Source organism: Ranitomeya variabilis, chromosome 5 (assembly GCF_051348905.1).
Source record: "Ranitomeya variabilis isolate aRanVar5 chromosome 5, aRanVar5.hap1, whole genome shotgun sequence".
NCBI lineage: Eukaryota > Metazoa > Chordata > Amphibia > Anura > Dendrobatidae > Ranitomeya > Ranitomeya variabilis.
The window spans coordinates 368,637,407-368,664,080 of record NC_135236.1 but is presented as its reverse complement, the minus strand read 5'-3'; the positions used below and the strand labels follow the sequence as shown (position 1 = coordinate 368,664,080).

At 39.6% G+C, this 26,674-nt stretch overlaps 1 protein-coding gene across 2 annotated transcripts in view; it reads right to left on the bottom strand.

Moving 5' to 3' along the window:
* GRM8 (glutamate metabotropic receptor 8) overlaps positions 1 to 26,674 on the bottom strand; it is a 1,957,382-nt gene that overhangs the window by 971,012 nt on the left and 959,696 nt on the right. The window lies entirely within an intron of this gene.

Genomic DNA, 26,674 nt, shown 5'->3' with positions numbered 1-26,674 from the left:
TAAATAAAGCTGAGCTTCAACCTTCCGGCTCTCATTAAGTGGTTTTAAAAAAAAAAAATGGTGGTTAGGGCCTACTAACGGCTTCTGCCCCTCCCTGGTGTTGTCCTCAACTAAATAAAGCTGAGCTTCAACCTTCCGGCTCTCATTAAGTGGTTTTAAAAAAAAAATGGTGGTTAGGGCCTACTAACGGCTTCTGCCCCTCCCTGGTGTTGCCCTCAACTAAATAAAGCTGAGCTTCAACCTTCTGCTCCAAATTACCATTTTGAAAAATGCAATAGGCTTTTCCGGCCTACTAAAGGTGTCTGTCTGTGTGCCCCTGCCTGGTGTTGCCCTCAACTAAATAAAGCTGAGCTTCAACCTTCTGCTCCAAATTACCATTTTAAAAAATGCAATAGGCTTTTCCGGCCTACTAAAGGTGTCTGCCCCTCCCTGGTGTTGTCCTCAACTGAACAAAGCTGAGCTTCCACATTCTGGCTTTCGCCCTATACTATCAGATATTAAACTGCATTTGGCCTACTAGTGTGGTTAGGCCCTTGAAACAGTGTCTGCTGCTCTTGGGTTTGCTACTCCACTGAACAAAGCAATGCCGCCTGTTTAGTCCTGTTACCAATTTTGAACTGCATGTAGCCTACTTTATTCTTTGGCCCTATATCTGTTTCCTCCTCATCCTGCCCATTGCCCAGCCACTGCTAAATGAGTCTGCTGGTACATTGACCTAGACCACTACATTCCCCTTGTACTCTACACAGCCAGAATCTGTCCCTGCTGAAAGTAAGGTTCCCCTTCCCGCATGTTATACCACCTTACACAGGGACAAAGAGGAAGGTGCAGATGAAAGTGCAGGTTCCTTCATCAGGTGGGGGGGCATACTCGTTGGCGACGTCACTGGCACAGGGCCCCTCAGAGTACGCAAAAGTGTCGCTGCTGGTGGGAGGCGCCCCCGCCATGCAAACACACCGCCGTACTTTGAGGGGCCCTGTGCCAGTGGCAATGCGAACGAGTGGGCCCCCCCCCTGCTTGCTCAGGATCACAGCACTTGCAACTTTTAAATACTTACCTTTCCCTGCAACACCGCCGTGACGTAGTCCGCATTTCCTGGGCCCACGAAAAACTTGAGCCAGCCCTACTCCCCCCACAACTTTCCCCCAATTCCCTATGCCCAACTATTATTATACAGTTAATTAAGATTGGCAAGCTTCAGAAACAAGAATGGATGTTTTTGGCATTAAAATGGGCACTGTAGGTGTTTTCCTGGCCTCCACTCACTGCCGACTATGCTTCCCCATTGACTTACATTGGGTTTCGTGTTTCGGTCGATCCCCGACTTTTAGCGATAATCGGCCGACTGCACTCGACTCGACTCTGGACAAAATCGGGTTTCCCAAAACCCTACTCGATCTTAAAAAAATGAAAGTCGCTCAACCCTATTGACAGGATCCATCTCGATGGAAGAGGGGGAAAAAATGTATCCCAAGAAGGAAATCTTTTGAACCCCAAAAACGCACTTAGAACCCTTCACACACAAGGAATTAGACCGCAAAACCTGAAAAACCCTCCTGACCTGCTGGACATGAGAGTCCCAGTCATCCGAAAAAATCAGAATATCATCCAGATACACAATCATAAATTTATCCAAATAATCGCGGAAAATGTCATGCATTAAGGACTGGAAGACTGAAGGGGCATTTGAAAGACCAAAAGGCATCACCAAATACTCAAAGTGGCCCTCGGGCGTATTAAATGCGGTTTTCCACTCATCCCCCTGCTTGATTCGCACCAAATTATACGCCCCACGGAGATCAATCTTAGAGAACCACTTGGCCCCCTTTATACGAGCAAACAAATCAGTCAGCAGTGGTAACGGATATTGATATTTAACCGTGATTTTATTCAAAAGCCGATAATCAATACACGGCCTCAAAGAGCCATCTTTCTTAGACACAAAGAAAAAACCGGCTCCTAAGGGAGATGACGAAGGACGAATATGTCCCTTTTCCAAGGACTCCTTTATATATTCTCGCATAGCAGCGTGTTCAGGCACAGACAGATTAAATAAACGACCCTTAGGGTATTTACTACCCGGAATCAAATCTATGGCATAATCGCACTCCCGGTGCGGAGGTAGTGAACCAAGCTTGGGTTCTTCAAAAACGTCACGATAGTCAGACAAGAATTCAGGAATCTCAGAGGGAATAGATGATGAAATGGAAACCAAAGGTACGTCCCCATGAGTCCCTTTACATCCCCAGCTTAACACAGACATAGCTTTCCAGTCGAGGACTGGGTTATGAGATTGCAGCCATGGCAATCCTAGCACCAAAACATCATGTAGATTATACAGCACCAGAAAGCGAATAATCTCCTGGTGATCCGGATTAATACGCATAGTTACTTGTGTCCAGTATTGTGGTTTATTACTAGCCAATGGGGTGGAGTCAATCCCCTTCAGAGGTATAGGAGCTTCCAAAGGCTCCAAATCATACCCACAGCGTTTGGCAAAGGACCAATCCATAAGACTCAAAGCGGCGCCAGAGTCGACATAGGCGTCCGTGGTAATAGATGATAAAGAACAAATCAGGGTCACAGATAGAATAAACTTAGACAGTAAAGTGCTAATTGAAACAGACTTGTCAAGCTTCTTAGTACGCTTAGAGCATGCTGATATAACATGAGTTGAATCACCACAATAGAAGCACAACCCATTTTTTCGTCTAAAATTCTGCCGCTTGCTTCTGGACAGAATTCTATCACATTGCATATTTTCTGGCGTCTTCTCAGTAGACACCGCCAAATGGTGCACAGGTTTGCGCTCCCGCAGACGCCTATCGATCTGAATAGCCATTGTCATGGACTCATTCAGACCCGCAGGCACAGGGAACCCCACCATAACATCCTTAATGGCATCAGAGAGACCTTCTCTGAAAATCGCCGCCAGGGCGCACTCATTCCACTGAGTAAGCACAGACCATTTACGGAATTTTTGGCAGTATATTTCAGCTTCATCTTGCCCCTGAGATAGGGACATCAAAGCTTTTTCCGCCTGAAGCTCTAAATGAGGTTCCTCATAAAGCAACCCCAAGGCCAGAAAAAACGCATCCACATTGAGCAACGCAGGATCCCCTGGTGTCAATGCAAAAGCCCAATCTTGAGGGTCGCCCCGGAGCAAGGAAATTACAATCCTGACCTGCTGTGCAGGATCTCCGGCAGAGCGAGACTTCAGGGACAAAAACAATTTGCAATTATTTTTAAAATTTTGAAAGCAAGATCTATTCCCTGAAAAAAATTCAGGCAAAGGAATTCTAGGTTCAGACATAGGTGCATGAACAACAAAATCTTGCAAATTTTGTACCTTCGTGGCGAGATTATTCAAACCTGTAGCTACACTCTGAAGATCCATTTCAAACAGGTGAACACAGAGCCATTCAAGGATTAGAAGGAGAGAAAGATAGGAAGGCTGCAGTATAGGCAGACTAGCAAGTGATTCAATTATGAGCACACTCAGAACTAGAGAAAAAAAAAAAAAAAATTTTCAGCAGACTTCTTTTTTCTCTCCTTTCTCAGCCAATAATTTAACCCTTTGCGGCCTGTCAAACTGTCGTGATTCTCAATGGCTAGAGAACATAGCCCAGCATATATAAGAACTAGCTCTTGGAAAATGGAATCTAAACTGACCATGAACTAAACCTGCCGCACAATTAACAGTGGCCGGGTAGCGTGCCTACGTTTTATCCCTAGACGCCCAGCGCCAGCCGGAGGACTAACTAATCCTAGCAGAGGAAAATACAGTCCTGGCTCACCTCTAGAGAAATTTCCCCAAAAGGCAGACAGAGGCCCCCACATATATTGGCGGTGATTTTAGATGAAATGACAAACGTAGTATGAAAATAGGTTTAGCAAAATCGAGGTCCGCTTACTAGATAGCAGGAAGACAGAAAGGGCACTTTCATGGTCAGCTGAAAACCCTATCAAAACACCATCCAGAAATTACTTTAAGACTCTAGTATTAACTCATAACACCAGAGTGGCAATTTCAGATCACAAGAGCTTTCCAGACACAGTAACGAAACAGCAGCTGTGAACTGGAACAAAATGCAAAAACAAACAAGGACGAAAGTCCAACTTAGCTGGGAGTTGTCTAGTAGCAGGAACATGCAAAGAAAGGCTTCTGATTACATTGTTGACCGGCATGAAACTGACAGAGGAGCAAGGTTATATAGAGACTCCCACATCCTGATGGGAACAGGTGAACAGAGAGGATGATGAACACAAGTTCAATTCCACCAGTGGCCACCGGGGGAGCCCAGAATCCAATTTCACAACATGTGACTTTCCTTCGTAATGAAATGCAGCACAGCCATCATTCCTACCTCCTTGGCATTGGGCGCCGCCTCCTCAGCGTTGTTTGAATCTGTCCCGGAGCCTGCGCTGTTATGTTATCCCTTGGCCATGCGCAGTTAGCGCTGCCCATCTTCTGACATCATTTGTTGTCAGGCTGGCTGCACCTGTGCGGCTGCCCTGCTCGAGATCACGCCCCACAATGTCTTATTTATTCTCACTGCAGGGCTGGGATTCATGGGCATGCGCAGTGCATATCTTCTCCTCTCACTCATCTCCTTCCGCCTTCTTCAGACTGTGCGGCGTCACGGCCATGGCATGTGATTAGGGATCAGCTGACACCGCACTGTCTGAAGAAAGCATAAGGAAATGAGAGAGAGGTGAAGATTTTTACTGCGCAAGGCCATGAATCCCAGCCTCGCAGTGTGAATAAATCAGAAGACACTGCGGGGCTGGGATTCATGGGCATGCGCAGTGCATATCTTCGCCTCTCACTCATCTCCTTCCGCCTTCTTTAGACTGTGCGGCATCACGGCCGTGGCATGTGATTAGGGATCAGCTGATGCCACACAGTCTGAAGCAGGAGTAAGGACATGAGTGAGAGGCGAAGATATTTACTGCACAAGGCCATTAATCCCAGCCCCTCAGTGTGAATAAATCAGAAGACACTGCGGGGCATGATCTCGGGCAGTGCGACCACACAGGCTGACATCAAATGATGTCAGAAGATGGGCAGCACTAACTAACACAATCAAGCAACGCTCAGGAGGCTGTGCCCGGCGCCAAGGGGGTATGAATGACAGCTGTGCTGCGTCTCATTACGAAGGAAAGTCCCACCTCCGTGATGGTTTCTCGGTATCAGGGGCTTAATTTTATAAGTGTTTCGTTCAGCGTGTGCAAGGAGCAAAATTAAAAGAGCCACCTTTTCCTTGTGCAGCATTACTGCTGCACAAGGTGGCTCTTCTAGTTGCTAACGCCTGTGGGGGCTTAAAGGTTCCCTTTCAACTTGCTCCAATTAGGCCTCAGCCTACACTCTGTTTGTCATGTAATCCCTGGGCTCCAACACTGCCAGTTGCTGCTCTGAATTGTCTTTGGCATGGGTACTCCCTCCTGCCCAGCCTGGTTCCAGCACCCCAGCTGTCTCCGGGTAGTGGCAAGGTCACTTTGCCTCCAATACATTGTCCTGTTATATTGCGGTCGGGTAAGCTGACTCTGTGGTGCCTGCAGTTTTGGTGCTTCCTATGTGGGCTGCGGGAACTGGCAATCAAGGCTGGTTCCACAGTGCCAATAGGACAAGCTCCCCCTGTAGGACTGTGAATTTTCGATAACTACGGCCGGCTCAAGGCCTAGCAACTTTGGTTTTTCCTGTGGACCTTCTGCTGCCTATCTGAGTTCCAGCACCATTAGCTGGTTCTTAGGAAGACAATCTTGAATAGGTCCCCCTGGTTCCAGTTGCGTCAGCTGGTTCCGGGCAGAGCCTTTGGCTTAGGTGCCTCATTCTGGGTATCCGAGTTCCACCAACGTCAGGTGGTCCTTGGTAGTGCTTTCTGGCACGGGTACCTCCTGCTTAGTAACCGGGTTCCAGTACCATCAGCTGGTCCTCGGTAGTTCCATTGGCTCTTGTACCTTCGGCTACCCATCTGGGTTCCAGTACCGTCAGCTGGTTCTTAGCAGTGTCTTTGGCTCTTATACCTTCTGCTCCCCATCCTGGTTCCAGTACCATCAGCTGGTTCCAGGCAGAACCTTTGGCTTAAGCGCCTGCTTCTGGGTATCCGAGTTCCACCAATGTCAGGTGGTCCTTGGTAGTGCTTTCTGGCACGGGTACCTCCTGCTTAGGAACCAGGTTCCAGTACCGTCAGCTGGTCCTCGGTAGTTCCATTGGCTCTTGGACCTTCGGGTAGCCATCCGGGTTCCAGTACCGTCAGCTGGTTCTCGGCAGTGTCTTTTGCTCTTGTACCTTCTGCTCCCCATCCTGGTTCCAGTACCGTCAGCTGGTTCTCAGCATTTCCTCAGCCTTCTTGTACCTTCTGTTACATTTCCAAGTTCAAGACCCTGAAGACGACGACCCTGAAGACCACAACTAAGACGACAACCCCAGAGATGATGACCCCTGAGACGATGACCCTGAAGACCATACCGAAGACGACAACGACCCCGGAGATGATGACCCTGGAGACGACGACCCTGGAGAAGACGACCCTGAAGACCAAGAAGCAGAAGAACAAGAAGCTGCAGAACAAAGAGCAGAAGAACATTAAGCATAAGACTAAACATCAGAGCAAAATATATTATCTAAATTATAAGCAGAAGAAGACTAAGCACTGTATGAGGGGGAGTCCGTTCCTCCTCATGGTGCCCCTGGAAAAAGCCTGCTGCTGCAGGCCAAACTGAACGCAGACAAATCCTGTTGTAACTCTTTTGTGACAGGCAGAACGGAAGGTGTAATCTTCAAACTTTTATAGATAACAACTACTGGTATGCCTGTCACAAATAAGAATATGATGAAGAAGTAGAATATGAAGAAGAAGAATAGTTTAATAAAAAGAATATGAAGAATGTAACAAAAAGAATAATAGGAAGAAGGTGAAGAAGAAGATGAATAAGGTGAAGAAGAAGTAGATGTAAAAGATGCTGCTGCTGAGGATGATGAAGAAGAAAGTGTCGGAGAAGTAAAAAAGAAGGTGAAGAGCATGGAATTAGTGAAACATCAATATCTGACAAAATATAAAAAAGCTTAACATAGTCAATATCTTTGTAACTCCGAATGTCTTAAAGAAAAAAATTAATTCCTGCTATTCCATTTGATTGGGCAAAACCTATTTGTCTTTAATGTCTCCTCCACCTCCCCCAATACATCCTACATTATTCTTAGTTGTTTTCCTTCATGTAGAATGAACCTACAAGGAAAGAAAGGGTTTATTTTAATTCCAATATTTTGGTCCCATTGACTTGCATTGGTATCGGGTATCGGTATCAGCGATATCCGATATTTTTCGAATATCGGCCGATCCAATCCGATACCGATACTTTTGAATATCGGAAGGTATCGCTCAACACTAGTAAAGAAGCAGATTACTTTAAAAAGATATATTACAAAAGTTTCTTATTTTCACATGTGCTATAGATTTATGGAAAAAAAAAAAACAGTTTATAAGCAGCTAAAAAGATTGTCATTTCTGTCAACCAACTTATAGAAATAACTAGGACGTTATTGCTTTTCTATTGTAGCCATAATTACTTTATCCACTGTTTATATTTACTAATTGTTAATTTAGTTGGAGGTTTTAGGGTTATGATTATTTGTGTTCCCGTATCACTATAATATATGAAGGAAAGGGTAATGTCATTCTGTCAGTACACAAAAATATATAATTCCAGACACCAAACTTGAAACCACAAATGTGGTAAGGTGCTTCTTTTCCTAGCTCAAGTGTGCATAAATATTTACAAGAGCACTTGGGGTTTATTCTTGGATGGCTGCCACACTTAACCTGGAAATTAAACTAATAAATTAAAGTCATTTTAATAATTAAGCTTTAATTTAATCTATTAATTCTGCAACTTGTCCCTATAAAAAGTGCCTATTACCGAATCAATGATGTTTAGTGATAAAGAGTAATTGGCACTTAGATGTTTAATAAATATAACAGAGGATCTAACTATTTTAAACTACTTTGCAAAATAATGTATTACCCGGTTTTGCATTAAATTAGCTAACATACATAAACACACAAAGATTATCAATGTGTATTGAATATCTTCACTGAGGAGTTTATAAAGACTTATTTGATAAAGCATTGGAGAATATGATGGTGCCATAAAAGAGCATAGTAAAAACAACAATATTTTACACAAATCTGTGCACTTATTCTTACTAAACATCTTTGAGGAATCCCCCTGTCATAGCCTTTTTTATAGTAATGCTTGCAATGCATTTCATATTTATTACTTATGCAGAGCTAAGGCTAGCTCATGTGAAATTTAGGCTGGTCTTAAAGACAATGAAATCTCAAGATCTTTAGTATATTTTGTTTGTGAAACATATGCTAAATTAATTGGAACATTTATGTGGAAAGATGATCAACTAAAGGAGAATTTGAATTCACCTATTCAATCACATTTTCTGGGGAAATTCAATATGTAGATGAGTTATTCGCCACAAATTAAACTTCCCTTATTATTATTTGGGGTCTCTCCAGAACCAAGAACATAATAAATGGACGGTGTAAAAATAAATACTTATACTCACCTCACCTGCCCCTTTGCTCCACATCATCCCTTGTCTGGTTCTTGTCGCATCTTCCTTATCACAGTCACAAGTGCTGAATCTCAAGGCCTCCTCACACTAAGCTTGTGATGAGGACTGAGATGGTTCTATGTATGAGCACATAAGGTCACGGACATCATGACGTCAAGACGTGTGCTGTGACTCTCACATGTGTGCGCAAAAATGTCCTAGACCTCATCAGAACAACAAGCCTAGCGTGAGAGGTGCAGGGATTTCAATGCTCGCACAGGAAATAAAAAGGTATGACAAGGACCAGATGGTGTGTAGTGGGGGGACAGACAGCTGACCGTTATGGTGAGTATAAGTATTTTTTAAATTTTTATCCTTTTGATATCTCTTTACAGTTCACCACCATTTTGCTCAATCCATGCGGAAGCAAATTTTAAATAAAAATTCACAACTCAAAACTTACAAAAATCTGTGCATGTGGGTATGCAAGTGTTTACCATACAGCTGAAACCCTAAAATAGGTAGATCAGGTGTAAATGAAAATGGAAAAACCTAAGTAGATTAGGTACTTTGAACAAAGGTCATAAGAAAGGTGTAGTATTTTATAACATTGCCATATGGTACATTTTTTGCTATCCAATGTTTACTTACACAAACAGAATATTTCCAGAATAGTATATGTATGATATGCAGTGACTGCACTGTTTGAATTATCCTAGCCTCACTCCTTTTGATGTGGGGCTTCGGCGATGATAATTTAATCTGCTGAAATGTGTCTCTAACAGCCACAGGTGGAATCACGATCTCCCCGCGGCTGTTTACATGTTCCAGCAGCAGCATTTAACATGCCAGTATGGGAAGCGTGCCATAAACCCCGTGCATCCATTCCTGTGTTACATGACCTCGGGTCACCTATGGGTTGGCATGACAACCCAGGGTCTGCAGAAGACCCCTATCGTTGTCATTGCCGAACTGCAGGGTGGTCGGTTTTCATAGCAGCGGATGATCGCAGCTTCTAGTCTCCCATGGAAACTATTGAAGGCAGTGAAAAGTTAAAAAAAAAGTTTTTAATAATATTTAAAAAATTTCAAAGTCTAAAAGTTTAAATCGCCCCCTTTTGCCCTATTCAAAATAAAACAATTTTAAAAAATACACACATTTGGTATCACTGAGTTCAGAATGTCCAGATCTATCAATATATAAAAATAATTAATCCAATCAGTAAATGTTGTAACGAGAGAAAAAAATCAAAACTCCAGAATTGCGTTTTTTTGGTCACCGCAACATTGCATTAAAATGTAATAATGGACAATCAAAATATAGAATTTTGGTGTAGATACTATCATTAAAAAGGTAATCTCGGCACGCAAAAAATAAGCCCTCACCCGGCCCCAGATCATGAAAAATGGAGACGCTACGAGTATCGGACAATGGCGACTTTTTTTTTTACAAACTTAGACATATTTGGTGTCTGTGAACTCATAGTGACCTGCAGAATCATAATGGCCGGTCAGCTTTAGCATTTTCCAGTACACTATATGGTAAAACCAATAATGTTGTTCAAAAGTACAACTCATCCCGCAAAAATCAACCCTCGCATGGCCATATTTATGGAAAAATAAAAAAGGTATGACTCTGAGAAGACGGGGAGCAAAAAACAAAAAAGCAAAAATGGCAAACCGTGGGGGGTAAATGGGTTAAAAGAGTAATGAAATGTGAATTATCAAAGCAAAACACAAATTGAATTAAAATAAAAGAATGAAGTTTAGTTTGATGTCACCTGCAGGCAATGTGATATTTCTCTCTGGCTAGTCACTGTTATGCCTCAAAGGTTATGAAAACCATTCCTGTCATGAGTAGATACCAGTATACTCTGTAGTAAATCTTTTCCTTATTAACATCACACTACAATCATGGTTCCACAAGGCTTCTTACAATGACTTCATGAATGACAGAGTGAAGCCTGTTTCCCTTTTTTGTGTCACTAATCAAAATGAAGTGACTTAGAAGAACTTGGATGTCATGAATAATGGTATGTTCACACATTGTGGATTTTATTTTGAATGCCTGAATCCCATCCTCTGTCCAATACATGCAAATAGGGTTTTTGTTGTCCTGTTGACAGGCTTCATGAAAAATCCAAGAGTTTTTTTTCCACATTGCAGACATTTTCAGCATGCACCTTATTTCCACAAATTCCATGTATTAATCTAATTAAAATGACAACCCATCGCACATTTGTGGCACATCATTTGCAGAAATAAGAGTGTCAGTCATATTTTTGTCACGAAAATGCATGTTGGATTTTTGAAGACGCATTTGGCGAAACGGCGTCGTCAGGGTGGTGGCACCTACATCTAGATACCTCAATTTCCTGGGCTCTCAGGCACTCTATGTGAGTACAAATATTATACTGATCACTTTTGTTCCATCTGTCGAGGGTAAAATCTCGCCGGCTTTATGCAAGGTCAGGAATAGGAAAGCCCTACTATTTGTTTGCACGTGCATTTAATATGGTAATGGTGGGCGGAATCCTGGCAGCTATTATAGAGGACGGTTTTAAGTGACATATTTCATGAAACCTTATGAGCCAGAGTCTATTTGGGATTGATTATATACAATATTTGAATTAATATCTCCTTTATTGGTGTGTGCCACTATATGTTAGTTCTGCTTGAATTTTTAAACTGTTTTAATAATTTGAATAAATATTGATTATTTTAGTTCTTTTTGAATGGACCCTCTTTTTTCCCTATATTACATTCCTTTGGGGGAGGTGTTATTTTCTATGCAATTTGAGGATATATTCTCATATAATTTTTGAAGACCGTGTTTATAAATGTTGGATTCAATGCAGACATGTGAACATTTCTATGGGTATTTTTAGTATACATGATACTGTAATTGATGTTGTGTGATAAGTACATGTGAAACACTGTGTTTTATGTGCTTGCAAAATGATATGAGTATCAGGGTTTTTTCATTCAACTTTTTAGCAACTGTTTTCTGGTACATTGCAAGTGCTATGGGGAATTCTATTGGGAAAATGCCTAAAACACGTCAAACTCAGCTAATGATGCACTTCACTTGTTACTGACCACAAATACATATTTCTATTGACCTGAGATATAAGAGAATATCATCCCCGATGGGTAAAAATACAGCAGCTATCAGCTGTACAGTATACAGTAGCTAATCCCCTGCTGTGTCAGCCACAATCAGTGTTGGCATCCACCTTGGCCATTTAAATCCTTAGATGCTGCAGTCGATAGTGATTACAGCATCTAGATGGTTAACAGAGTGTGGACACTCCCTTTTAAACCCCATTAGCATCCTGAGATCATGAATGTGTGGTTCTGATGCTTTACATGGCAATTCATGGCTAAATTATGGACTTAGAGTCTGCTGGCTGTAAAGACCTTTTCAGAAGTAAGCAACATTTAGGTAAAAATAAAATTTTTCAATCCTGTCATACCACTTTACATTAATTTCTGAAATGCACCTGAGAGGTTAATAAACTACCTGAAAGCAGTTTTAATAAATTGTGGTGTTCTGTCTTTAAAAATGATATAATATTTGGGGGTTGTCCAATATATAGGTCCTCTAAAGTGACTTAAAAACTGAATAGGTCCCTATATAATATATTTTGTAAATTTAATTAAAAAAATAGATCCAAGGGATAATGTTTCTCCTTTCGCAGAGTGACATGTCAAGTAGGCTGAGGTGAGAAGATTTCTAAGCTGCAGTGCTCCTCCGGGAAATAACCAAATTGTCTTTTTAGAGAGGAAGAGGACTAGAACTCTAGTGCCACCTATTGGAAGTAGCCATCATAAAAGTCAATATCAACTCTCCAATGTGCCTTGTCACATGACTTAGGATAAAAGCCAAAACAAAAATCTCAATTTGCAAACACTGTGTTTTGGGGTACTGACCCTCATTAGCGCAAAGTGTGAGATGTGGATTTGCTGGGTTAGAGGAGTCTGACATGGATCCAAAAGGTTATGTTTCTCCTTGCATAAAGTGACATGACAATCATGCCGAGGCTTTTAAGCCGCAATACTCCTCTATGAAATATGCATATTATCTCCACAGATAGGAATAGGACTAGCACTCTAGCGCCACTAAAAGTAAGTACACAGAAAAAAACCCTTATTAAAATATAAACTTTGTTAGGTATGTATTAAAATATTAACTAGCAATCCCTAATAATTGAAGTGTAGATAAAGTGCATACATAGGGAAAAAGTGACACACATAAAAATGTCACTGCCCTGTAACCTTGTACTCAATGAGCACCCTCCCAACTGCTGAAAAAGGCACCTTAAATAAAAAATTGAGAAATAGCAACCCCACTCATGTGTCAGCTATCCTTAGGCTAAACTGGATGTTATATATCTATTCCTCAGTTGGGACGGTGCTCATTGAGTACAAGCATATAGGGCTAGAGCACTTAAAATAAAACATTGAGATATAGAACCCCCGCTCATGCATCATCTATCTTTGGGCTAAACCGGATGTTATATATCTACTCCGCAGCTGGGAGGGTGCTTATTGAGTACAAGCGTATATGGCTAGAGCACCCCTCTGACATTCTTATGTGTGTCACTTTTTCACTACTGTATGTATGCACTTTATCCATACTTGAATAATTAGGGATCGTTATTTAATACTTTATATATTATAATAAAGGTTAATAAAGATTTTTTTCTGTGAGGTTGTACAAATACCCTTGATTTAACTGTCCTATGTAAACTCACATATCGGAAATAGCCTAAAACACAGTATCTGCAAATTGAGATTTTGGTTTTGGCTTTAATCCTACGTCATGTGACAAGGATTATTGGAGAGTCGATATTGACTTTTAGGATTGCTATGTCATATAAGTGGCATTAGAGTTCTAGTCCTCTTTCTCTCTGATGAGACAATTTACATATTTCCCAGAGAAGCATTGTGGCTTAAAAGTCTCCTCACCTCGGCATGCTTGACATGTCACTCTCCACAAGGAGAAACGTTAGCCTGATCAGATGCCTCACATCCAGCCGCACCACATTTCACACTTTGCACTGATGTGGGGCAGTACCCTGAAGCACAGTGTCTGGAAATTGAGATTTTGGTTTTGGCTTTTATCATAAGTCATATAACAAGGCTCGTTGGATAGTCAATATTGACTTTAAGGATCGCTACTTCCTATAGGTGGAACTAGAGTTCCAGTGCTCTTCCTCTCTGAAGAGACAATTTGTTTGAAAAATTGAAAACTTGCTGCTACAGTTTTAAACCGCCTGACATCCTAACAAAATAAAAGAACATTTTAGAGATGGTGCGGGTATAAAGTAGACTTGAGGTAAATGTTATTTCTTAACTAATTTATGTGGTTTGAGTATTAGAGATAATCCAATTTGAAAATGCTAATATTTTGAAATTTTTTTGAAATTTCTGATATTTTTATAAATCCAGCGCAAAACTTAAAAAACTAAATTTACCATTAGCAAAGAATAATATGTCACAAAAAACTAACTCAAAATGACTGGAATATGTTGAAAAATATTTAGAATTGAGAGTCCTCAGTGGTTGATACCTTTTAATTGCTAACTGAAAAGATGGTAACAAATTGTAAGCTTTCGAGACTACTCAGGTCTCTTCATCAGACATAGACTGAAAGAAATTCTGGAGAATCACATATTTATGCATATATATCTTTCCTGTATGGAATATGTTGAAACATTCTAAAGTTATTGCCACATAAAGTGTCCCCTGGACGAAGCAACTCTTTGCGAAACGCGCGTCGGGTGTGGTGGACGCCTGGTCATTGCTCCATTGTTGGGTAAATATGTATTGATATGTAAACTGAATTATATGCGTATATGGGCTCCTACTATAACACTTGTTTTTATGTGGTCCTATATGGCACAAGCCTTATGTATTTGACCACATATCTTATTTAAACATTATAAATTGCTAGTAATTTATTATCTCTCGATTGGTTTATTATATTAATTATTTATTATATATTCTGGAGTATATGTGCTTATCCCATACAATGTGAGCATACATCACACACATGTGTTTATATATGATTATGATGTCTCACCAGGTGTCTTCCCCTTTTCCTGCATTAAGTGTATTTTACCTGCTGCCTATTGTAGGCTTTTTATGACTAGTTTTTCAGTCTTCTAAAGTATATAAATAAAAACTGTTCTAAAACTGAATATTTGTGTGGTGCCTCTCTTTGTAGGTGTATACACATAAAGTGTCTAGTCAGATTTGAAAAATTTGGGGCTAAAATAAACAAAGACCACAAATGTGTAAAATGCCAATAGTGTAGTTTATGTAGACCTGGCAATGATATTTTGTAGACTGCTTGACCTAAAACCTAAAAAAATACATTAAAAAAAAAGAAGACAACAAAAGTATAGCAAAAATGTTGCACAAAGTTGTGAGAAACCAATCTAATGAAAGTATCTTGAATCCACCCTACAGCTGTTTTTATTTTAGACATTTTTTCCTTTTCTGAATTTTATGTTTGATTTTGTACACTATGAAATGATTCCTTCTCTACAGTTTGTGTGAGTGGGTTGTTGCATTAAGAATTAACAGTGCTTTCATAAATAAATGTATAAGTGTAGTGGGCCCTTTATGTAATTAAATGTTACATATTTCCTTTATTATCATAGCGTCTAAAAGTGCCTGTAGCTTAAACAGTCCTTGAATATGTAAACCTTTGCTGCAATTGTAAAAGCGATATAAAGGACAGCAACAAGCCGTGGTTGTCAGGCATAATTTTGTCAGGAATCAGAAAGGCAAACAACACCTGAGTCACCTTCGTTACAAGGGTCTAGAATGCATAACAGTGTGGAGACTGTGATTCATCAATTAGAATTGCAATTGCCTAGGTAAGCAGAAAACGAGGAAGGTAAGTTTACGGTAAACAAAGAATAACAATGTCTAAATGTCTTGGAAATATTATTTTTAGATATCTCAGAGAAAAAACACTCTGCCTGGTCATTAGGGAAAAAGTTTAGTTTATGTAAGTGTAAAATAAATTCATCCCAAGGTTTTTCAGTAATCAATATATATCTATATATATATTTAAAATGAACAAAAAGCCAACACAATCAACATGATGGTAAAAATATTATCACCCCTCTATGGTCTAAAGTAGTAGCCCTTTACCATAATTTATCACCATTCAATCAAGTATTGTAGCGTAGAGAATGCGAAGATGAAAAATAGGCACCTGTTGTGTTGTGTTGCCACAAAAAGTAAAGATGGAGTGGCATTCTGCCAAATTATCTGTGTTTCTCCCAGGAGTTGTACTCTGCTTATGATAAATAATTCTGCTAGTGTCAGAAAGGTTCACTGACAGACTAACTAGCTGCCCGTCATTTTTCCCATTTTTTGCATTTTGTATCTACGTTGTATACTGTAGTCGTGCTCCATACTACCATTAAGACAAAATATTGCAGAGGCTCCTCTGTCCTCCACTCATTTCCTGTAATAATGGCACCTGTTTGAACTTGTCAGTATAAAAGGCACCTGTGCACAACCTCAAACAGTCTTACTCCAAACTCCACTATGGTAAAGACGACAGAGCTGTCGAAGGACACCAGAAACAAAATTGTAGCCCTGCACCAGGCTGGGAAGACTGAATTTGCAATAGGCAAGCAGCTTGGTGTGATTAAATCAATGGTGGGAGCAATAATAAGAAAATGGAAGACATAAAAGACCACTGATAATCTACCTCGATCTGGGACTCAACACAAGATCTCATCCCATGGGGTCAAAATGATCACAAGAACGGTGAGCAAAAGTCCCAGAGCCACAGGACCTAGTGAATGACCTGCATAGAGCTGGGACCACCATAACAAAGGCTACCATCAGTAACACACTACGCCGCCAGGCACTCAGATCCTGCAGTGCCAGACGTGTCCCCCTGGTTAAGCCAGTACAAGACCGGGCCAGTCTGAAGTTTGCTAGAGAGCATTTGGATTATACAGAAGAGTATTGGGAGAATGTCATAGGGTCTGATGAAACCAAAGTGGTAGAAACAAAACTCGTCGTGTTTGGAGGATACAGAACGATGAGTTACATCCAAAGAACACCATACCTACTGTGAAGCATGGGGGTGACAAATCATGCTTTGCGGCTGTTTCTCTGCAAACGGACCAGGACAACTGATCCATGTACATGAAAGAATGAATGGGGCCATGTATGGTGAGATTTTGAGTACAAACCTCCTTCCATCAGCAAGGGTATTGAAGATGAAATGTAGATGGATCTTTCAGCATGATAATGATCCTAAGCACACCACAAGGGCAACAAAGGAGTGGCTTTGTAAGAAGAATATGAAGGTCCTGGAGTGGCTAGCCAGAATCCAGATCTCAACCCCATAGAAAACCTTTGGAGGGAGTTGAAAGTCCGTGTTGCCCAGCGACAGGCCCAAAACATCACTGCTCTAGAGGAGATATGCATGGAGGAATGGGCCAAGATACCACCAACAGTGTGTGCCAACCTTGTGAAGACTTACAGAAAACGTTTGACCTCTGTCATTGTCAACAAAGGATATATAACAAAATATTGAGATGAACTTTTGTTATTGACCAAATACTTATTTTCCACCATAATTTGCAAAATATATCTTGCCAAATCAGACAAGGTGATTTAACTGGATTTGTTTTCTCATTTTGACTCTCATAGTTGTGGTCTACCTATGATGTCAATTACAGGCCTCTCTCATCTTTTTAAGTGGGAGAACTTGCACAATTGGTCGCTGACTAAATACTTCTTTCCCCACTGTACAAGAAGCACAACTGTGCTGCTCTCAGAAATGCATAAAATATCTGTTGTAGAAAGTTGTATAATATATAATTTTTGTATTTGCAGTTCCTATGAGTTCTATTCTACTGTTAACATATACGTATGTTGGCCTTAATTCTTTTTGCAAAGAGCTAAGAGAAAGGTATATCGAGTATCGAGCAAAGTTTTACATCACATAGAGCTTAGTGCATACTCCAAGTGCAATTCTTTGCAGATTAATCTCTAAAGAAAAATGTCACATGTCACTTTACTATATATATGGAGTTCAACAATGCCTGTGTTGTTCACCGAAGAGTAGGATTTTCACATTCATGATTTTGTCAGTCCTGAAATTAACCTTTTGATTAGCTGTCATTACTGAAAAAGATAAAATCATGATAGTCATCTAAAACATTTTTTGTTCAAAAGATTTCAAGAATATCTAATATATGCAATGGGCTGAATAGAGGAGAACAGCAAGGACTTTGCCTTAAGTAGCACAATTTCTTGGATGAAGGGCAGGAAATGTAGCATCTTAACAGCTGTTTTAAAACCTTTTTCTCTATTTCAATTTGAGGATGGCGCAACATTTTACTGTTAGCTCCAGGCAGCTCTAATGTTGTGTACCCCATCATAAGAGAGTATAATTTTATAATATCAAAACTAAATATTTGTAAGGGTAATTTAACCAAAATGTTAGCATTTCCTTCATTCTTGTGTCCAATCTAAAATAATGCAAATACATGCACATTGTTTAATCTTGTAAACAGACTGTATTAAGGGTGTTTTATGCAAATGAAGTTTAATTATTCTATAATGAAAGTAGCACAGCTTTGTGATTTGCTTTTTATGTTAATACATGAGTAGCTCAATTTCTTATTCTAGTAGTTTACAACAATCTATCAATACTGGTAAAATGTATCAGACAGGAATCTATCCTGCACTTTAGGCTGCTTAAAGGGAATCTGTTAGTAAGATCAACCCCCAAACCGGATATTTGGGCTTGCTCATCCTTGAAATTTAAATACATGTGTATTTTTATATCTTCTATCCGTTACTGCATTCCCCAAGAAATTTGAGTTTTAATTCACATGCAAATGAGGTGTTAAGTGCTCCAGGCATCACAGAGTGCTTAATAAGCCACTACATTCCAAGATTGTTTCCCTAACTTTTTTCCTTGTTTGATATGTAATTTTCTGATTTCCTTGCCTGCTGTCTTGTCTCACAGAGTAGATGGGCTATCAATCTAAGCTAAAGAGGCTGTTGCTGGGCAGGGAAGCAACCTTGGAAAGCAGAGGCTTGGGAAGTGATCTGCCACACCCAGAGCACTGTTCTCCTCATTTATAAATGGCAGTAAAATGTTATGTACTCAGGAATGCAGCAACAGATAAAAAATATAAAGATGTCAATGGATTTACATTTCAAATATACAGGTCCTTCTCAAAAAATTAGCATATAGTGTTAAATTTCATTATTTACCATAATGTAATGATTACAATTAAACTTTCATATATTATAGATTCATTATCCACCAACTGAAATTTGTCAGGTCTTTTATTGTTTTAATACTGATGATTTTGGCATACAACTCCTGATAACCCAAAAAACCTGTCTCAATAAATTAGCATATCAAGAAAAGGTTCTCTAAACGACCTATTACCCTAATCTTCTGAATCAACTAATTAACTCTAAACACATGCAAAAGATACCTGAGGCTTTTAAAAACTCCCTGCCTGGTTCATTACTCAAAACCCCCATCATGGGTAAGACTAGCGACCTGACAGATGTCAAGAAGGCCATCATTGACACCCTCAAGCAAGAGGGTAAGACCCAGAAAGAAATTTCTCAACAAATAGGCTGTTCCCAGAGTGCTGTATCAAGGCACCTCAATGGTAAGTCTGTTGGAAGGAAACAATGTGGCAGAAAACGCTGTACAACGAGAAGAGGTGACCGGACCCTGAGGATGATTGTGGAGAAGGACCGATTCCAGACCTTGGGGAACCTGAGGAAGCAGTGGACTGAGTCTGGTGTGGAAACATCCAGAGCCACCGTGCACAGGCGTGTGCAGGAAATGGGCTACAGGTGCCGCATTCCCCAGGTAAAGCCACTTTTGAACCATAAACAGCGACAGAAGCGCCTGACCTGGGCTACAGAGAAGCAGCACTGGACTGTTGCTAAGTGGTCCCAAGTACTTTTTTCTGATGAAAGCAAATTTTGCATGTCATTCGGAAATCAAGGTGCCAGAGTCTGGAGGAAGACTGGGGAGAAGGAAATGCCAAAATGCCTGAAGTCCAGTGTCAAGTACCCACAGTCAGTGATGGTGTGGGGTGCCATGTCAGCTGCTGGTGTTGGTCCACTGTGTTTCATCAAGGGCAGGGTCAATGCAGCTAGCTATCAGGAGATTTTGGAGCACTTCATGCTTCCATCGGCTGAAATGCTTTATGGAGATGAAGATTTCATTTTTCAGCACGACCTGGCACCTGCTCACAGTGCCAAAACCACTGGTAAATGGTTTACTGACCATGGTATTACTGTGCTCAATTGGCCTGCCAACTCTCCTGACCTGAACCCCATAGAGAATCTGTGGGATATTGTGAAGAGAAAGTTGAGAGACGCAAGACCCAACACTCTGGATGAGCTTAAGGCCGCTATTGAAGCATCCTGGGCCTCCATAACATCTCAGCAGTGTCACAGGCTGATTGCCTCCATGCCACGCCGCATTGAAGCAGTCATTTCTGCCAAAGGATTCCCGACCAAGTATTGAGTGCATAACTGAACATTATTATTTGATGGTTTTTTTGTTTGTTATTAAAAAACACTTTTATTTGATTGGACGGGTGAAATATGCTAATTTATTGAGACAGGTTTTTTGGGTTATCAGGAGTTGTATGCCAAAATCATCAGTATTAAAACAATAAAAGACCTGACAAATTTCAGTTGGTGGATAATGAATCTATAATATATGAAAGTTTAATTGTAATCATTACATTATGGTAAATAATGAAATTTAACACTATATGCTAATTTTTTGAGAAGGACCTGTATGATGTATGGAGTGAGGTTGATCTTACTGACAGACTCGATTTAACGTACAGTGTAATATCTGTCCAATCATAGCAAATTTTTTGCTTCATAAGTCAATGGGCCTTTTACTTTACCCTGAAAAAAATGTTATCACAAAGGGTAAAAAATAAGAGCTAATAATTTATTCACCAAAACTTTTCGTAATTTTAATAAATGCAACACATATTTATTTGGAGCTAAATTAATGATGGTGCTGAAATAAAATTATAAAATCCAGGATTTTACCATATTAAGGCTATATGCACATGTTGCAGATTTGACTGTGGAATTTTCTGTGCAGATTCGGCATTTCTTGGCAGAAAATGCAGGTCAGAATCTGGCACTTTTTTTGGTCTGTGCACACATTGCAGATTTTTGTGCAGATTTCTATTATGGAATGGGTGCAGAAACGCAGCAGATCTGCACTAAGAAGTGACATGGTCCTTTTTTTGAATCTGCTGCGTTTTCCGTGCAGATTTTTCTGCACCATAAGCACAGCATTTTTTTGTTTTTTGCCATTGATTTATATTGTGCTGTAAATCACTAGCAGATCTGCAATGTTTCTGCGTGGAAAAAAAAGCTGCAGAACTGCAGGAAATCTGCAACATGTGCACATACCCTAAATCTCAACCTTGTACTTGTGTTAGCCAGTTGTTGACTTTGCTGTTCTTGCCCAATTTTAGATCAGTCACGAGGTGCTAGCTGTTACTTATTTCTTAGCTATGTTTGTGTACAATTTATTTGACTGTGATGATCTTTACTTGTATAATCAGATGCATTGGTAGCATTTTGCTTTATATTTTATTAAAGATTTTCTTGCATATATTTGGCAGGATATTGTTTTCTCAATAGCATTGCATTGTATAAAGGACTTGTCAACTTTCAAAAATCCATTTTTATCCACCTCCACTGTCTTCAACTTCTGAGTTAGTAGGGTATCAGGAACCTCATATTTTGGCCTCAATGATGAGAAATTACAATTAGCTTTTCTCACTCAACTGTCGTGTTCTGTATTACACAGGGAAGCCATTTATTTGAATGGACACTAATGTAATGTTTTATTCTCAGGTGGTGGCACTGCTGGAAATGTAACCCTTACTACCTTTTCATAAAGCAGACAGTTTTGTGTCTCAGTAGATGATACATTATTACTATAGACCAGAGGTGTCAAACTGCATTCCTCGAGGGCCGCCAACAGGTCATGTTTTCAGGATTTCCTTCTCATTGCACAAGGTGCTGGAATCATTCTGTGCAGGTGATTAAATTATCACCTGTGCAATACAAGGAAATCCTGAAAACATGACCTGTTGGCGGCCCTCGAGGAATGCAGTTTGACACCTCTGCTATAGACCATTGCAATGATTAAGAATCCATATCCTCAATTGCAAACTTATAGTTGCAGATATCTGGGACATAAAATAGACCACTTAGTGGACCACTTCTGTTAATTTGTGGAGGCGTGAACCCAGAGTATGATAACAAACTTTTCAGGACAAGTGAGGATATTAAAAAAAAACATTAAGAGCTTGTTGTAGTCGCAAAATCAAAAATACTGGCAAATAAAGGAGACTTTGATTTACTTTCTTGTGGCAATCATAGCTACATTTAATATCAAGTCAAAAGTTGTTTTCATCTTTTGGAAGATGGTCATTTCATGAGGAAAAACTTTGTTTCATTTTACTAAAATCAACTAACACAAATATGTAAAAAAAATCCCTCACAAAAAGGATAAGGTCTGTTGACTGATCCATTATAATTATAAACCTACCCTAACACTGTTGCAATGCAAGAGCAGATGTTGCCTGATATGTGCCAACATTTCTGATAATTATACAGTCAATTTAATTTAGATTATTATACTGTCATTTTCTAAGATACATTGTATATACTTTGCCGTACTTCACAGTTCTGAAGATTTTTGTTAAGAACACCCACTGATTGCTAGTGCATTGAAATACACATAGGGGTAATTTTTAATATCAATTTTAGTGACATTTGTTATGTTAAAAGTTGCTAACTCAGTTACAAACCATATCTTCACAATAATTTGGGACTTTTTTCCACTTTTCCTCAGATTTCAAAGAGATAAAAATCGGCCTGGTAAACTGAATGGATTCACCAGCAATTATCTGTAAGATATCAAGATTGTAAAGGAAAGAAAATAAAATTTGTGACACAATCTATGCCTGATCATATCAAGCTTAAATTTAATTTCCTGTGTTTAGGATAGTCCAAGATGTGCTGATTTATTAAAAGGGTTGTCCCCTTTTCAGATAATGTTCAGCCACAGCTGCAGTTTGTTAAAAAATTCAGATGCAGAGCCTTGACTTGTAGGAACTCTGTTGTAATGGTTGATTCACCATTAAAATTCAAAAGGTGTCTAGAGGCCTTTAGTGAAAAATATAATATTGCAGGTTTTGGACACTAGATTCTGTGATGACATCAAGGGAAATAGTCCGATTGACTATTTGTGGAGTCGGGAAGGAATGCTTCACCTAATATGGAGCTATTAGTGTCTGCCTCATGGAGCTTTTGCCTTCCTCTAGATCAACAAGTTAGACTATAAGTTGAACTCAACACATAGTATTGCTGTCTATACAAAAACAAATCACAGTATCCTATGAATGCCAGGGATGGTCTTGTTTTCACATGAGTACCATCATGGCAAGCACAGGGGTCTTCAGCAGACCCCTTGTCATCATAACAACCCATAGGCTCCCTGCTTATGTCATGGGCATGTCAATGGGCACATAAAACAAACACGCCTTCTTGCCAGTGAGCTGAAAATGCCACTCTTACTGGCAGATGATGGCTGATTATTACTGCCATAACCTACCGGCAAAGATGGAGGTTCAGCTTATGAGCCTGCATCGAAGCAGGGAGGTGGCATATGATGCACCCTCTACATTACATGTTGCCAAGGGGTTAAACTCCTATCTTATCTAATTCCAGGCATTTGACATACATGAACTTTACAGTAAAGGTATGCATGTAGGAAGCAAATTGAAGAGCTAAGGGTAAGTACTTGTGATGTCATAATACAGCCAAAAGCTTAATTCACTCCTCTTTTCCCAGTTCAAAAATAAAGAAATGAAATAATTAAATAATATAAGTAATATAAACATATTTGGTATTGCAGCACCAATAAAAGTCTAATCTATCAAAATATAAAATTAGCTCAAATGCTGAAAAGAGAAAAAAAAATTGAAATGTCAGAATTGCTATATTTCAGCCGCCATATATTCCCCTAAAAAAGCAATCAAAACATTATATGTAAAAGCTCTTATACAGGTTCATTAACGGACGAATGAAGAAGTTACAAGTCTCAAAAATATGAACACAAACCTTTTTTTTATAATTTTCTGAAATCTTTTAACCAGTAAAAATTGAAAAATAAAAACAACTATTCAAGTTTGGCACTGTCATACAGAGACCTGAAGGATCAATTTGCCGGATAATTTTAAAAAATGCCAAAAAACAATTGAATAACTTTTCTCACCATTTCTCCTCATTTGGAGGTTTTTTGGTTTTAATCACATTATATCTTACAGTGAATGGTGTTATTCAAAACTATAACTCAACCCAAAAATGTAAGACCTCATAAGGCTATAAGGATGGAAAAGTGCAAAACTTTTGATACTTGGATAAAGTGGATGGAAAAATGCAAATAGGCAAATGGGCTGCCAATGTTTTTGAACAACGCATATACAGACTTGGAAACAAAAACTGTCAATACTTAAGCAGAATTGTATTGTTGAAATAAAGGGTAATTCAGAATGCAGCGTATAGTAACATGCTGTGAATTGTGAAAAAGTACAATTTAGCTAGAAAAAGAGAGAGGATTGTCTAAAAGTGAATTTTAACATTTATTAGCCCAAATAAAAGTGTAATGAAGTATTTAGGTATTAATCATTTTGCTGTATCTCATTTCATCAAATATTTTATGGCCTTGAAATAGAGGCCTTTGGGTATTAGTATGACTTTAATCTACTTTATTTTTTAACCTTTAATGATAGCTGAAGAAAATATAGCATAGCTTTATTTATCATTTAAACCCTCGGGGTATTAACAAGAATAGCATGATATGATGTTAATTCTATAATAAAGGTCACAGATTTTATTAAACCCCTAAATTTGGTTGTTAGGAATTTAGTGATATTAAATTATCAAAGTGAAAAATGACTTTTTATTGTAGATCAACTACATTAAATAAAGATGATGCTTTTAAAACATGAACTAAATGCCAGTCAGCTATAAAATATTTTTACCAGCTTCTAGCACCTACATAGTTTTAATTTTCAGAGCAGCTCATCCACAAAGGAGTTATGTTATCTGTAAGGTAATGTAAATAATATAGCAAGGTCAATTACATGCTATAGGTTTGTTTAGATAAGTTAACCCTTTAAGGACACAGAACATTTTTGCTTTTCTATGTTACATTTTTCCTCTCGTTTTTAAATCACCACTCCAGCATTTTTTTCCTATTTTACAGCTGAAATGGTGCTTCTAACCTAAGGTTCTTGACTCTATTCTCATACTTACCTACTGCCATCTTCCCCTTCTATAGCCACCATTCCCGTTAGTCTTCAGCAGCTTATGACCTGCTGATCACTTCAATGTGCCATAGAGGTCACAACTCAATACACGTCTATGAGAGCCTCATTCTAGCTCTCAAAGACTTGCATTGAATGCTTGTGATGTAGATGTTTATTTCTGGACAGTAAGAAATTGCAGTCACAAAATGGCGCCATGGAACCAGAGTAGCGCAAAACAAAGGTGAAGATGCTAGAGGTTGAGTATAAGACTGGGAGAGGGACCTTACAGTAGAAGTATCACTTCAGTGTTGAATATAATAAATTGGCTATCAAAAATAAAAGAGAGCCAATGCATTTCTTTTTTCTATTTATTTATTGCATAGATGCCGGCTGATGAATACTCTCATCATCCTTGCCTGCTCTCGCTGCTATCAGCGACAACAGGTGTAAGATGATAAGAGTAGTACTCTAATCAGCCGATGCCTGTGACCGGCAGCAGGCTTTTTACTGTCAGTCAGAGCTGCTGGCTCACTTGCTGTCATCTGAAAGCGTGGGAATGCAGCTCTCTGACCAGCGGTAAGTTAATGACAAATGACAGCATGGGAAACATCTGATGTTGGGGCTGCCGAACCCAAACAGAAACATGGACTTCCTGTAGAAGTCCATGTTCAGGGTCCATGCACAAACGTTGAATGTTCACTACCGACCCCGAACTTAACTGCTCAGGTTCGCCTATTACTAGTTATTAGTGTTGAGCATTCCGATACCGCAAGTATCGGGTATCGGCCGATATTTGCTGTATCGGAATTCCGATACCGAGATCCGATACTTTTGTGATATCGGGAATCGGTATCGGGATCGATATTAATGTGTAAAATAAAGAATAAAAATAAAAAATATTGATATACTCACCTCTCCAACGCAGCCTGGACCTTACCGATGTAACCGGCAGCTTCCGTTCCTAAGAATGAGCGCTTGAAAGACCTTAGATGACATCGCGGCCTGTAATTGGTCGCATGAGCGGTCTCGCTGTTAGTTAGGTGGCTGGGCACCTTTAGAACGATAACCTGTGTAAGTGCTGTATAGGCTTTACATTTATATATGCACTGTCCCGATTGCTGTTCTGCAAAGGCTTGAACCTCCTCAGTCAGATAATTATAGAGTTTTGCTATGGATATAAGTTCAAGAGTGGAAGCACCATCAGCCACCTCCTCTACATGGATGACATCAAGCTGTATGTGAAAAATGAATGAGACATCAATTCACTGATCCACCTGACAAGGATCTACAGTGAAGATATTGGGATATCCTTTGGACTGGAGAAGTGTGGCCAGTTGGTAATAAAGAGAGGCAAGGTAGTCAAGACTGATGGAGTGGAAATACCAGTAGGGCACATAACAGATGTACAGACATGCTACAAGTAACTTGGCATCTCACAGGAATATGGTAACCTTGATGAGAAGGCAAAGAAAGCAGCAACATCCAAATACCATCAAAGGGTAAGACAGGTCCTGAAGAGCCAGTTCAATGGGAAGAATAAAATCCGCACCATAAATACATATGCTCTGCCAGATATCAGATACCCTGCTGGCATAGTGTGATGGCCAAAAGAAGAGATGGAAGATGCAGACGTGAAGACACAAAAGCTCCTCACAATGCATGGAGGTCTCCACCCTAAGTCTAACACCCAAAGATTGTATACCAACTGAAAG